A 15246-nucleotide genomic window follows, 5' to 3' on the forward strand; every position below is an offset into this window, starting at 1 on the left:
TTGATCCCCAGCTTAGCAAGAAGGAGCACTCCACCACACCCAGAAGCATGTGTCATCCATTGCATTGTTCACCTTCATTTAACAGGTAGGTAGCCATCTTAACAGGGAGGGCTGTTTGGGGGTGGGAGGCCTGCACCACAACTCCCACCAGGCAGCCCTGTCCCACCCCTGAGCAGTATAGAGCACTCCCCCACCCAAAAGCATGTGTCAGCCATTGGAATGTTCACCCTCATCTAACAGGTAGGTAGCCTTCTTCACAGGTTGGGCTGTTTGGGGGTGGAAGGTCTGCACTACTACTCCCTCCATGGTCCCTTGTTCCCCAGCTTAGCAAGATTGAGCACTCCAACACACCTAGAAGCATGTGTCAGCCATTGCATTGTTCACATCCACCTAACAGGTAGGTAGCCATTTTTACAATGAGGGCTGTTTTGGGGTGGGATGCCTGTACCACAACTTCCACCAGGCAGCCCTGTCCCACCCCTGAGAAGGATGGAGCACTCCCCTGTCCCCTAAAAGCATGAGTTAGCCATTGCATTGTCCAACCTCATCTAACAGGTAGGTAGCCATCTTCCCAGGTTGGGCTGTTTGAGGTGAGAAGCCTGCACTACTACTCACACCATGCACCCTTATTCCCCAGCTTAGCAAGATGGAGCACTCCGATACACCGAGTAGCATGTGTCAGTCTTTGCGTTGTTCACCTCATCTAACAGGTAGGTAGCCATCTTCCCAGGTTGGGCTGCTTGGGGGTGGGAGGCCTGCACCACAACTCCCACCAGGCAGCCCTGTCCCACCTATGAGCAGAATGGAGCACCCCCCGAAAGCATGTGTCAGCCATTGCATTGTTCACCCTCATCTAACAGGTATGTAGTCATCTTCCCAGGTTGGGCTGTTTGGAGGTGGGAGGCCTGCACTAATACTCCCACCATGAACCCTTGTTCTCCAGCTTAGCAAGATGGAGCACTCCACCACACCCATAAGCATGTGTCAGACATTATATTGTTCACCTTCATCTAACAGGTAGGTAGCCATCTTCCCACGTTGGGCTGTTTGGGGGTGGGAGGCCTGCACTACTACTCCCGCCATGCCCCCTTGTTCCCCAGCTTTGCAAGATGGAGCACTCCACCACACCTGAAAGCATGTGTCAGCCATTGCAGTGTACACCTTCATCTAACAGGTAGGTAGCCATCTTGACAGGGAGGGATGTTTGGGGGGGGTGGAAAGCCTGTACTACTACTCCCACCATGCCCCCTTGTCCCACAGCTGAGCAGGATGGAGCATTCCACCACACACCCAGAGAGATGTTTCAGAAAGTCCACCCAAATGTGACAACAGAACAGGTAAGTAAACAGTGCATGCACCCTGCCATTCCTCTCAGAAGGCATGGAGCCAGATGACAACAACAGCCCTCACATCCCACCAAAATTGACACAGATACAATTGCTACTTACGGTGTGCAGACAGCTTAGCGTATGTAACTGTCACAGAAACAGAAGTGTGATTCACCAGAAACCATGTTAAAGCAAATCAGGGCACAAATATGCACAGCAATGAATGCTATCTGTAAATTACATGGGGGCTGAGCTTGAAGGACCACATGAAAACAAAACAAGCATGGTCTGTCGAACACATAAATCCAAACCCAGGACATGACAAAGGTAGTCATGAAATGACAATGTAAATGTGTAAATGTAAATGTGTGTATACTTGTAAAGCGCACTGCCGCCCCATCTCGGGGCATCCTGGTGCTGTATACCGCTTTGGAACCCTTCCTGGCTTTCCCTGTGAGATGCCCCCTCCTGGGCACCCCCAAGGTGAAGCCAGGCATCCCAGCGCTTTTGGGGCCATTGTGGAGATTAAGCAAGCTATTGCCCAGAGTTGCAGAGTGGGACCCATGATTAGAGTAGGCACCGTGGCGAGAATTATCGAGCCCGCAGACATTGAGCCCAAGACCCTGCCGCGTCAGTCTCTGGTCCCGGGCCAGACCACTACTTCAGGGTCTGCCGCTTCTAACCAGTGAGCCACACTTCTCCACAATGCCTAGTACATGCGCAGATGTAATGCCTGACAGGCAGAGTAATCAGCAAAGATGCTTCAGATCAAGTTGTATTGCCGTCAGTTGTCAGATGACAACCTTTTCTCATAATCACAGAATCTACACATGGGGCATGGTATACATTGATATGTCACACCATGGAAATTTAATCTATGTACCTCCAAGTCATGTCATGATGCAGATTACTGTGCAGACATACAATGTGTGAAATAGTTAACGGTGTGTTGCATAACCAGTAAATAAGATACATCGAGCACAAAGCTTCAAAGGTGTACGTCAATGACCATTTCCCCTCTGTGCCACAGGTGACCACCAACTGACTGCAGAAGACAACAACATCAACATGCAGAGCCAGTCTCCAGCCCGGAACATGGACTCTCGGATGAGGACTCCCTGGATTTCGAGGACGCAGAGCTTGAAGCTGGCCCATCTGGTGTGCCAGGGCGCAACAGGTACCAGGGCCCCACTGTCCCACCTACCACCTCAGCAGCAACAACAACTATGCTGAGCCCTGCTGGAACGACTTGTGCAGCCTCCACCATCACCACCAGTGCTGCCTTCCACACTATTCCTGCCCCAGTGAATGAACACCCAACCCCGCCAACTGAGGAGGGCAGGGGGAGGAGGCAGGTACCTACAGTGGTGAGGTAAAAGGTCCATGACAGCAGGGCAGGTGGGAGGGAAAGGGTGAGTCGAATCCAAAAGGACACTGGGACCAAACCCCTGGACAACATCAACAGAGTCCTTGGGGCCTATGAAAAGACCCAGGGACGAACGGGCCAGGCTGAGGAAGATTCACGTGAGCTCTGCCTGCTGCTGAGGTCCATCAACACCGCATGGGCCAAATTGTGGACCTCTTGGGCCAGCTGGTGGCGGTTCTGAGGGACAGGCCTGCGGCACAAACAACACTTCCACCTCCCTCTGGTGTGCTGCAGGATGACAGTGACACATCCTCCCATGCGGCCACAGAGAGGGGGACGCCTCAGACCCCACTGGCCCGCAGCAGAGGCCCCCCTATAAAACAACCAAGGGGCCATCCAAAGAAGTCCCAGGGAGGATCCCGTGACAAAGCCCCTGCCAAACGCCAGTCAAGGAACCAGCCATGATGGCAACCCTCTTCACCTTGCCATTGAATTTGTTGACTGTCCTTTCCCACACTGCCTTGTTAATGGCATCCGTCAGTTGGACTGGGTCACCACATCAATGTGGTGACTACTCAATTGTCTTATCTATCATCACTGACAACTCACTGCTTCACTATTCACCTGTTTGTAAATATTCACCCTCCTGTCACATGTACACATGGTACATGAACACTCCATACACACCTATGTCTTTGTGTCTGCTCTGTGTTTATTACCGGATGTGCAGTCCTCACCATGATTGCAATGTACCTGGAGTACAGATTGTTTGTAGTCAAGGAGAGGCTGAAGGGATGTAGGAAAACACAACAGAACAATATTCACTAGTCAGGCGGTGGCATGACAGCCATCATATTACACTTGTTATCAGGGCACTCCAATCTACACACATTACAATGATTAACAGTACCGACATAAACATGCTATATCTGTGCCAAACTAGGCAGTCCCAGAAACATTGGCAGCCATCACTGAATTGACAACAGGCAGCAGTCACAAAGTTCACATACACCTTTACACCAACAAAAACATCAGCAGATTTTGGCTCCATTGAAAATTGTCACTCACCTTCAAGTGAAGTAGCGGTTGATGAGCTATAGACACTGGTCGACACCTTTCTCCTCTCCACTATCCACATCACTGGACATGGGTTGGTTTGCAGGGGGAGGCCTCAGCTGCTCATCAGCATCCAGGAGCCGGGGATCTCCATGCTCAAGGTCAGGTTGTGGAGCATGCAGCATGCAACTACAATCTGACACACCTTTTTGGGCGAGTACATCAGTGCACCTCTGGTCTTGTCCAGGCAGTGGAAACATGACTTCAGGAGACTGAAACTATGCTCCACCACACGACGTGTCCTCCCATTGGCATCATTGCAGCGGACTTCAGCCAGGGTCCTGGGATTCCACAGTGGGCTCAGCAACGAAGGACGGTTGAGATGTGCAGAATCACCTAGGTGTGAGATACACAGACCAACTTTGTAATATAACTGTGGCAGAGGGCAGCATGTCACACACACAGCACACTACCTGACTCTTCGTAATCACCCACAATCCATACATGCTCTGGAAGGAGATTAACCATCAGCTGCGGCACAATACTGTTACACATGATGTATGAGTCATGGGCCGAGCCAGGGAATGTGGCACAGACTTGTGAGATGACCATATCCACCTGGCACACCACTTGCACATTGATGGAATTGAAATGCTTCCTTTACCTGTAGATGTGCTCAGGTGCCTGTGGTGGAACCAGGCCAACATGTGTGCTGTCAATGGTACCAACAACATTGGGGATGTGCCCAAGTGCGTAAAAATCTCCCTTCACAGCCGCCAATTCATGCCTCCTGGGGAAATGGATATATCTGATCTTGTAGATCAAAATAGTGGACAGAACATCACCTGGCACCATGCTGAACATAGGTTGCGACATCCCACCTGCGCTGCACACCATGTACTGGAATGATCCAGAAGCAAAAAAAATGCAGGGCCGCCATCACCTTAGACATTGGTGTGATAGCACTCAGATATGACCTGCGAGGCTGCAGGCGGGGCTCGAACTTAGCACATTGGTCTTGTAGGGTGGGTCGATCCAGATGGAATTTCTGTATGGCCTCCTCATCCTCCATGTCTGCCAGCACTGTGTAGAGAGGATGGCCATTTGGTCTCCTCCTAGGTGAGATGAAAGGGGACACACGTCAATGCAAACCACCAGGAGATGTGTCCAACATCTTACGTTTTGACTGACACAACATCAACAATGACTGTCACCACATTTAAGCTCACAGCCCAACTTTCATGTAGGGACACCTTCAGCTACACCATCCATACACCACTCCACTTTTCACACAGCTAGCACCTCCCAAGCAATATCTGACTATGTGAATGCCCAAAGGGATATGGCCCCATCTTGCATGAGCAGCCCTGAGTGAAACAGCAACACTACTGTCTCCTACCTAGCTGCTGTACCTGCCACACCTTCCTGTGTAAGTCAAACAGGGCACACATCAACCACATAATGAGCCCAGTCTGTGCGCAAATAACAGGTATGTGCATAAGCCAAGAAAAGTAGACAGTCAAATATGCACATCGTGTTGTCAGACATTCATCACTGTGAGTTGCTCTGCCCTTTCACACATTGACATGTGCACCTATTGGAGAGTCCATCACAACACTGTTCTGTGTACATGCCCAGCAATATCACAAGTGACATGTGAGGGAGTACATGCCCAAATTTTCAATCATATACAACAACATGGCATGTGTAGTCAGCAATGGGGTAAAAGTTATATTGGCATTGTGTGCATAATCTTGGGCCATGAATCGTGTGTCTTCTGTGCACTGTTAAGAACTGACTATTGGCCATTCACACAGCATGACGTGTTCACAGGTTCTGTCAAAGTGATCTGCAACACAAATCACGGTTACTGGCTCAAATTTATAGCAGCCATATCGCTGTAGCGACTGCCTGGCCCCAGCGGTGTGTCGCCGCCTATGCCCAACCACACTCGCAGTAGTGATAGTTATATGTGTATTGCCAAATGGCCGTTGGCATGCGCTGCCACCCAAATCATGGTCACTGGCTCAAATGTATGGCAGCCATATCGCAGTAGCAACCGCCTGACCCCAGAGGTGTGTCACTGCCAATTACAAAGCCACACTCGAGGTAGTGATACATATTGTGCAATGACGTTTGGCATGCTCCCCCACCCAAATCACGGTCACTGGCTCAAATGCATAGCACGAAATCAACGGAGGGGGATAGGAAAATGTGATCCAATCAGTTTCCTATTTCGTTAACACTTTTGATCAATGAGAAAGGATCACTTGTCCTGCATAACATGGGGTATGCATGGGTGTTTCGTACAATTCCCAAGTTTAAACCCTCATGCACGTGTTGGAAAATTTCGATCTTATAGCGGTATATCTTGGTTCTCCGCTGTCCCTAACACGTGTTCGCATAATCACGGGGTTTTGGTAGTGTATGCGACCTCCAACCAGGAGGTGTTACCCTTGTTAGAACAGTAGTGATCAGAAATCGTGATAGTGAAGTGATAAGGTCAAAAATATATAAAGAAACTAAAAATTGTTCTCTATATCAGACAATTAATTTTAATAGTTCTGGTTTTTAGAGGACAATATTAAAAAAGGAGTGAGTGAAATTAGAGCGATTATGACTCTTTCACATTTGGTGTGTGGTATAGGTCGACATGTTTCAGCCCTCCCATAGCCAAAAGGTCTGTGGGGCTTTCATCAGGACCACGGTGCTCAAGTGAATAGAGACTTACTCACGTCTCTATCGGTTCAAGGAATTTTGTAGAACATCACGTTGTGTAGTTCTACATCAAGATCAAATGTATCTTGTCATTCGGTTTTAATAAACCTCAACGGGAACCAGCCGGGTCAAGGAGGTTTTCTCGTTCACTCCATACGCTGCTTGTGCTGACACTGCCGAATCCGGGACCAGATTCGGCAGTGTCAGCACAAGCAGTTTCACTCACCCCCTTTTTTAATATTGTCCTCTAAAAACCAGAACTATTAAAATCCAGCGTGTATACCCCAAGAGCATCACGGTTGATGTAGTTTCTCAAAGCGGGTGCGCTCATCAAAAGATTCGAAGTGTGATGCACAGTTGCAGGCCAACTCTGGACACCGGTGTTTCTGGATTATTGTCCTTCATCAGCAGAGTGTAGGAAGATTTTCAGGGGTTGCTGTGCAGGCTGCCAAAGTGTTATCAGGTCTGGTACCTCTCCGGGCGCGTAGGGCGTTACCTTAGCTCGTCAGCTCGAAGGCTCAAGGGAGCCGTATTTACGTAACAGGTCCGTAGGTCGCACGCTACTCCACCATTTCAGCGTGTATACCCCAAGAGCATCACGGTTGATGTAGTTTCTCAAAGCGGGTGCGCTCATCAAAAGATTCGAAGTGTGATGCACAGTTGCAGGCCAACTCTGGACACCGGTGTTTCTGGATTATTGTCCTTCATCAGCAGAGTGTAGGAAGATTTTCAGGGGTTGCTGTGCAGGCTGCCAAAGTGTTATCAGGTCTGGTACCTCTCCGGGCGCGTAGGGCGTTACCTGAGCTCGTCAGCTCGAAGGCTCAAGGGAGCCGTATTTACGTAACAGGTCCATAGGTCGCACGCTACTCCACCATTCCAGCGTGTATACCCCAAGAGCATCACGGTTGATGTAGTTTCTCAAAGCGGGTGCGCTCATCAAAAGATTCGAAGTGTGATGCACAGTTGCAGGCCAACTCTGGACACCGGTGTTTCTGGATTATTGAGATGATCCGACATTACTGAGGCGTTTTACTAGGGTGCGGTGGCAGACAGTGTCGAACGCTGCGGAGATATCCAGGAGGATGAGGGCCTCTGTTTCCCCGTTGTCGAGCAGGGCTCGGATGTCATCAGTGGCTGCGATGAGGGCGGTCTCGGTGCTGTGGTTGGCACGGAAGCCAGACTGTGAGGGGTCGAGGGATCCGTTCGTCTCGAGGAAGGCGGCAAGCTGTCGGTTGACGGTCTTCTCGATGACTTTGGCAGGAAAAGGGAGGAGCGAGATGGGGCGGTAGTTCTTGAGGTCGGTGGGGTCTGCTGATGGTTTCTTCAGGAGGGCGCTGAGTTCTGCATGCTTTCAGCTCTCCGGAAAGGTGGCGGTGTTGAAGGAGCAGTTGATGATTTCTCGGAGTTCGGGTGCGATGACAGAGGTGGCCTTGTTGAAGACGTGGTGGGGGCATGGGTCGGTTGGTGATTCCGCGTGGATGGTGTTCATTGTGTGGATGGTGTCTTTGGTGCTGACTGGGTTCCAGGCGCGGAGGGTGGTGGGGGGTGCGTCGGTTCGGTGGTTGGGTGCGTGGGCTGTGTGCCGAAGCTGTTGTGTATGTCGGCGATCTTGCTGTGGAAGAACGAGGTGAGTGAGTCGCAGAGTTCTTGCGAGGGGGTGATGGCGTTGGTTTCGGCGCTGGGGTTGGAGAGCTCTTTGACAATGCTGAAGAGTTCCTTGCTGTTGTGTGACTTGTTGTCTAGTCTTCCTTGAATGCTGTCTTCTTGATGGTGTGGATCAGCTGGTGGTGTTTGCGGATGGCGTGCTTGAGGGCAGTCATGTTGTCTGTATTCGGGTCTTTGCGCCAGGCTTTCTCGAGGGTGCGGCAGTTCTTCTTGGAGTTCTTGAGATCGTCGTTGAACCAGGAAGCCTTCTTGCTGCCGGGCCTGCTGGGATGGTTTTTCAGGGGTGCGAGGTTGTCAGCGCAGATGGTGATCCACTGTGTGAGGTTGTTGGCTGCTCGGTTGGGGTCCGTTGAGCTTGCGGGAGGATTCTGGTTCATGGATGTGGAGAGCTGGTCAGAGGTGATCTTGTTCCATCTCCTACGGGGAAGCGGCTGTGGGTGAGTCGTGGTCCTTCTGAAGCTGAAGTGGATGCAGCTGTGGTCTGTCCAGTGGAGTCCGGTGGAGTGGCTGAAGGCGATGTCCTTGCTGGAGGAGAAGACGGGGTCAAGCGTTTGTGTGGCGTAGTGGGTGGGGGTGTTCACCAGCTGCTTGAGTCCGAGGTTGGCGAGGCTGTCCAGCAGGGTGGTGGTGTTTCTGTCCTTGTTGTTCTCCAGGTGGAAGTTGAGGTCCCCTAGGAGGATGTAGTCAGCGGAGGGGAGGGCGTGTGGGCTGATGAAGTCTGCGATGTCTTCGCTGAATTGTGTGCGAGGTGCCGGGGGTCTGTAGATGAGGGTGCCTCTGAGTGTGGTCTTGGGGTCAGTGTGAATCTGGAAGTGAAGACGTTCGGCGGCTGTGAGGGTGTCGTCGGAGTTGATCGTGATGCAGATGGTGTTCTTGTGGACGATGGCGATGCCTCCTCCAGTCTGGTTGATGCGGTCCCTCCGGGTGATCTTGTATCCGTCCGGAATGGCGATGGCGATGTCGGGCGCTGAGGAGGCGTTCATCCAAGTTTCCGTGAGGAAGGCGATGTCTGGAGATGTGGTGTCGAGCAGGTTCCAGAGTTCCACGGCGTGCCTGTGGACGGAGCGAGTGTTGAGCATGATGCACTTCAGGTGGTTGCTGCTGGCGCTCGGCTTGGTGGGTGTGGTGCCGGTCCTGATGCAGGAGAAGTTGCAGGATTGGCAGCAGAAGGGTCCGTGGGAGCGTCGCGGGGTGGCTCGGTAGCATCCGTGGATCCGGCCGGTGTTGAGTGCGTTGAGGGCGTCGTGAGTCCGGCAGGTGGGATGGCCTCTGCGGAGGCCAGGGGTTCTGGCGCTGGGCGCGGTCCAGGCACGGACGGGCGCAGACGGGCTTGCCTTTGACGCGCCATCGGCGCACAATCGGCGCACCCGCTGCGCGTGAACGCTGCACCTGCGTGGGGGCGTCATAAGAAGGTAGCCGGGAGGGAGGGTCAGCTGGGTGGCGGGAGCGGGGCGGCCAATGGGCTGGCGGGGGGCGGGGCTGCAGGGAGCCAGCGGCGGGAAAGTCGGGTGCGGGCGGCTCAGCGGCGGCTGGGTCGCCCTAAGCGAATCTCAGGCACAGGTACAGGAGCAGGAAGCTGGAGGAGTGTGGGGGCGACCAGGCCTGGGCAAGGCTCAGCGGTCGCAATCTCCTGTCCAATATAATGGGTGAAATTTAGCTAAATGGGACCGTTTCTTGTTACACCAAATGCGAGTTTCTGAATAATACCCCGAGGGCAAGAGGAGACAGTGAGGTTCTTTGCAAGCGAGGGTGTTTTGCATTTGTACAGGTAGGAGCGTGAATGGAACTATGAGTTTGCACTAACGGTATTCACATGCTTGGGGTGAGAAAACATCATTAAATGGTCACATTTTAAAGTGGTTACTTTGGATTGTCGGTCAGGGTCGTGCAGGATGATGAATTCTATTTCTTGATATCTTCCTTTCCATGAGTTTTTTTTGCTTCTATTAATTATTTTTTTTCCCGTGTGCTAATCCTATGTGAGATTGATGTGTATTGAAATTGGTTTACGCCTAACATAAAAACATTTACTTTGTAGTGCCCGAGTACGGAACTGGCAAGAAAATCACCAGAAGAACAAGGAAAATTATAGTATCATTTAGTACCCCTGACGAAGGGTTCCAATGAACCGGAAATGCATTGGGTTTTTTCTTTCGTTAAGTTCTTTCACAAAAACTAAATGACTTCATGAATAAGTGATAGTTTTTGAATGTTAGCATATGTTTTGATATTTTCACACAACTTGTTTGATAATTGTATAAACAGATTCATGTTAAAATTGTGCTAAAACTTTCATGAATGAAACATTCGACTATTTTGTTTACTTAAGGGATCAAGATGTTGACAATGTGTTAAAAAAAGGATTTACTTGATTAGAAACCTTAGGGACTTCATAGGTGGAGCACCCTGCAGACTTAGTCGCGTCTAGGTCTATACAGGGCAGGGTACAGTCTCACCCATTCCCTGTGCAGGATCTAATGCAAACAAGTGCCTTCTTGTTAGGATTCATGGCCTGTCCCCTTTCTATGACCATGTTATTTCCATCATGTGACTTACCTGATAGGGGATTAAAGACAGTCCCGCCTCTGCCCCTGTGCTTGGTATCTTTTTCATGTTGGTTCCAGGTCCTGGGTTCATAGCTTTACTGAAGACTGAGCGAAGCGGTGTTCACGGGCTCGTGGTCATCTTAAACCGTCCTTCCCTGTTCCTGGTTTTCTGATCCAGCGTTCGTGTTTGACCCTCCCTTCCTCCCTGTGGTCCAGCGTTTGTTTTCTTTGTCCTTGGTGCATTTTGGAGCTTTCCGTATTTTGCCCTGTCCAGGATTCAAGAGGGAGTGTTGGGGCTCCAGCTCCCTCTTTGGGCTTACAAGGAACAAAGACCTTTTTGCTGCTAGAATCGGGAGTTGTGCAGTGACTCGCGTCAGTATTGCAATCCACTTCTGCGATACTTTGGATTCTATCCGCATCGTTGTGCAGCAATTGGGTGTATTTCCGGAGTTAGTATGAGGATCGCGTCCCAGAAATCGCTTTCCTTTCCCGTGTAGGCTCCCCGGTCCCTAGTTCTCCTGGTACATAACGCAAAGCAAAGTAGGTTTTTTTTTTGTCAACTCCTTGACTTTTTACCCCTTCATTTTAGTCTGAGATGAGTTGGGAGTTCTGTTACCTGTCCTTTTGAAACTTAATTCCAATTTCCCACTCAGAGAACAGTACTTGCTGTATGGACTCCTTCACAAGACGCCACCAGCATCCGATAAGGGTAAGGAGGTCATTTGTTCATGGATATGGTATGGTCATGGTTTAAGGTGGAGAAGTGTTCTAAGTAGTATGGCAGAGATATAATGCTGTGCCTTGTTTTATAGGTGCAAATACATGGAGGCAGTCTGAAGTCCGATTTGGGTAGAAGAAGTCCCTTTACCTTGTTTTCTTTCCCACCCTCTCCCCAGAGCTCATTTGTTTACTCATCGTTTTCTATCATATGAGTGGCATTCGGGCTGGGGTAGCGGATCGGGCCATACTACGTTCCTGCAGTGTTACGGGCATTGGAAGCGGAATCCAACACTTCTCTGCACTTTGGACTGGCCAATGGCCTTGATGTTCCTTGCTATGTTTGCCCATTCCCTGTGCAGCTTCTCATGTACCTACTCTGCACTATGGACTGGCCACTGGCCTTGATGTTTCTTGCTGTGTTTGCCCATTCCCTGTGCAGCGTCTCATGTACCTACTCTGTACTTTGGACTGACCATTGGCCTTAATGTTCCTTGCTGTGTTTTCCCATTCCCTGTGCAGCTTCTCATGTACCTACTCTGCGCTTTGGACTGGCCACTGGCCTTGCAGTGTTTGGCCATTCCCTGTGCAGCTTCTCATGTACCTACTCTACACTTTGGACTCCCCACTGGCCTTGATATTCCTTGTTGTGTTTGCCCATTCCCTGTGCAGTCTCTCATGTACCTACTCGGCACTTTGGACTGGCCACTGGCCTTGATGTTCCTTGCTGTGTTTGCCAAATCCCTGTGCAGCCTCTCACGTACCTACTCTGCACTTTGGACTGGCCACTGACCTTGCTCTTGTCTACTTTTTTTTTTTTTTGAAAACCTTTATTTGACATTTTCAACCAGATACAAACACGGGCCTACAACCCCCAGGGCTGGCAGCTAAGCAATTGCAACACAATACTACGATCAAAACATCAGACCCAGCCTCCCGGGGAGCATAGTCGCTACATCCACAATGCGTACTGGTTGGTAGACATATCAAATTGGAAACAGGATACAAAAGGTTTCATTTTATAATATAAGATAGAAGGATCAGGTGCCATACAATATCTCAAGCTATGAAGTGGGGGCGGGCGAAATAGCAATGTGTCCACAGTTAATTCGTTTTCATGTAGGTCTGTGGGGTTTAAGCAGACGACACCCGGATAAACAAGCATACTATTACGGTTCGCGCCAACATTTATGCCCGCCCCGTGGCCCCGAAACATCGCGAGAGTTGAGGCACAGATGTGAAAGCAGAGATGGACCAAACAAGGAACCCACTACACTGACCCAGGAAAAAGAGAAAAGAAAAGACCAAAGAAAGATAAGAAGAGAAAAAAAGGCCATAGAAACAGAGAAAAATCAAAACCCCCATCCCCCATCCCTCCACCCTGCACCCCTGCAGATGACTATGGCCTACCCCCCTAGCAGCGTGCCTGTCGCCCAAAAACCGAAACCCGAAATGTAGAAGAAACAGGGAAAAAAGGGAAAGAGATTAAACCCCACCGGAAGGGGGGAAATGGAGGAGGGCTTTATTCAACGCACTCCCGGTCTCTCGCCCCCGTCCTAACCAACCCCGCCCCGGACTCCGTTAATTCAATAAAACAATCCCGTTAACCATAATACCACAATGAACAACCCAGACATCAATCTCATCCTTGGCCCCGTCGATGAAATTCGCTGAGTTCGTAAGGGGAAGAAAGCCCCGTCCTCAAAATGTCGAATGGTACACAGAAGTTGGCAGAACAGGGGTCCACAGATGAAAAAAGAACGGCAGGTCCCAAATTAGTCGGCTGGTACCAACGATGCCCCTCCCCGTCTCCGTCTTAATTGAGTCACCAAGCACAGTACCTTCGGGTAGCTTCACTGCGACAGTGGCAAATACAGCTTCCAGCGCCGGGTCTAAGTACGCCACCGGGGCGTCAATCGAAAGGCGAGCTGGCCGCCGGGTCTCGGATGTCAAGTCAGGATCCGGTCTCAATCCTTTGATTCCATCCGCCGCCAGCAACAGGCTGCAGGTCTGAGCTTTAACAGTCTCCTGAAGTGCCACAAGGGCCTCCAGCACCGTCCGCAATGACGGGCCACTTTGAGCCTGCTCCGTCAGCCTCCATTTTTCCTCAGGCATGGTGGTCCCCACGGAGAGGCGCCTTCTCCGGGGGAAGATTAGGCGGAGCAGGAATGAGCCATGAGGGACAGACTGCTAGCGTGCAGTAGCGCGTAGCGAGATTCCAACCCAAGGGGCACCGGCGATATGATTGCCGGACCCCCGATCCGGGACCCCCGCAACACAGCACCGTGCGTCACCCGTCACCTCACCTCCTATAGAGCACCAGGCAGCAGATGGTAGCAGAGCAATCCCAAAATTCCGAATGTTCCAGAGACCGGACCCAACCGCATTCAACAGTCCGTTGTTGTTCAACTCGGACCCGGCTAGGCCTGCACTCAAGACCCCGGCTTCTCGGCTGGGTTAAGCGCTCAAATTGCTCCTCGACGTTACTCCGCTCCACGATGTCGGAGAAACTCCGGGATCACATCATCGGAGTGCAAATCGGGTCACACACACGGATCCGGGGCAGGAAATCAGGATAGGTGGCAGGATAGTAGAGCGTAGGACGGAGGTCAGCGGAGCCGGGAGACTATGCGGCCATCTTGGTTGGTGTCGTAGCTCCTCCTCGCTCTTGTCTACTTTTGATGCCTATCTATGTAATATGTGAATGAAGACAGTTGCTCCTGTTGTCTGCTTTGTCAGTGTCCTTGCTAAATAAATGGTTTTATATGTGGGCATGTTTTAATGTGAAACATGCTCTGTATGCCACTTTCACATTGCATAGGCTGTTTTAACTTTTCCTGTATTTTGTAGAGGTGAGAGGCACTTCAGTTCTTATTGACTCTGAGGCTTTGGGGTGCAATGATGGTTGTTTGTGATGAGCTACTGTTATCCTAATCAATCTCTGGTGATGTTAGCTCCAATGTACACATGTCATGTTTGGATGCACTGCCAGCACAGAGTGGGATTCGATCCACAGTACTGCAGTCAGGCTGGCCAGGGTCCATCATATCTGTGTGATCTTTCTTGATGTGTTAACTGCAGTTTTGATGTATGGTCATCTTGTGATGGCCTGTGTTCCTAGTCACATGGGTATATTTGTATGTGTGCACTTGAGTGGTCATGAAGTGTGAAGGGGGTGACTTGGTCAGTAGTGTTGATTGGTATGTGCCCCTGCGATGTCAACTGCATACATATATAACCCAGAAGCTGAGTGCCTATTTGTTTGAATTGTCAGCCATGTGCTTCAGATTGTGTGTAGATGTAGGAGTTGTAGGTTGTGCACTGTGCAGTGTGTTGGTGTGTCCTTGCACTCCAAGGGTACTCCTACTTGATGTTGCTGCACATTGTGAGTATGCAGAGTGTGTGACTGCCAAGTCTGTGTTGTGTTTTGTTGATCAGCCATGTGTCTTGTTACTGTTTATGCTCACTGTGCAGACCTGCTAAGCTACACTGACATTGTGGGTGTGTTTCTCATACATTGCTGTCACTTGAGGCATTTATGGCTCCAGTATGGCATGTGGGATGTGGAGTTATACCATCCCCTATCTGTGCTTCTGATGCCTACACATTGCGAGTGAGCACTCCATCTATTTGTGCATGGTGCACTCCAGACATGTCCACAACTGACGTACACACCACTTCACTCTCATGTTAGCTGTCCCCTTGGGTTCCCAGTGTGTGTGCCTCCCCACCACTTTAATTGTTACACTATGCTTTGTGGTGCTGATCTGTTCACAGGACCAATGTGCCACTGAGGACAGTTTCCCAATTGGTTATATGTGATTTTCATGGACTGTTTTGCAGTCATGGT

The sequence above is a fragment of the Lissotriton vulgaris genome, chromosome 6 (assembly GCF_964263255.1).
Source record: "Lissotriton vulgaris chromosome 6, aLisVul1.2, whole genome shotgun sequence".
NCBI classification, from domain to species: Eukaryota; Metazoa; Chordata; class Amphibia; order Caudata; family Salamandridae; genus Lissotriton; species Lissotriton vulgaris.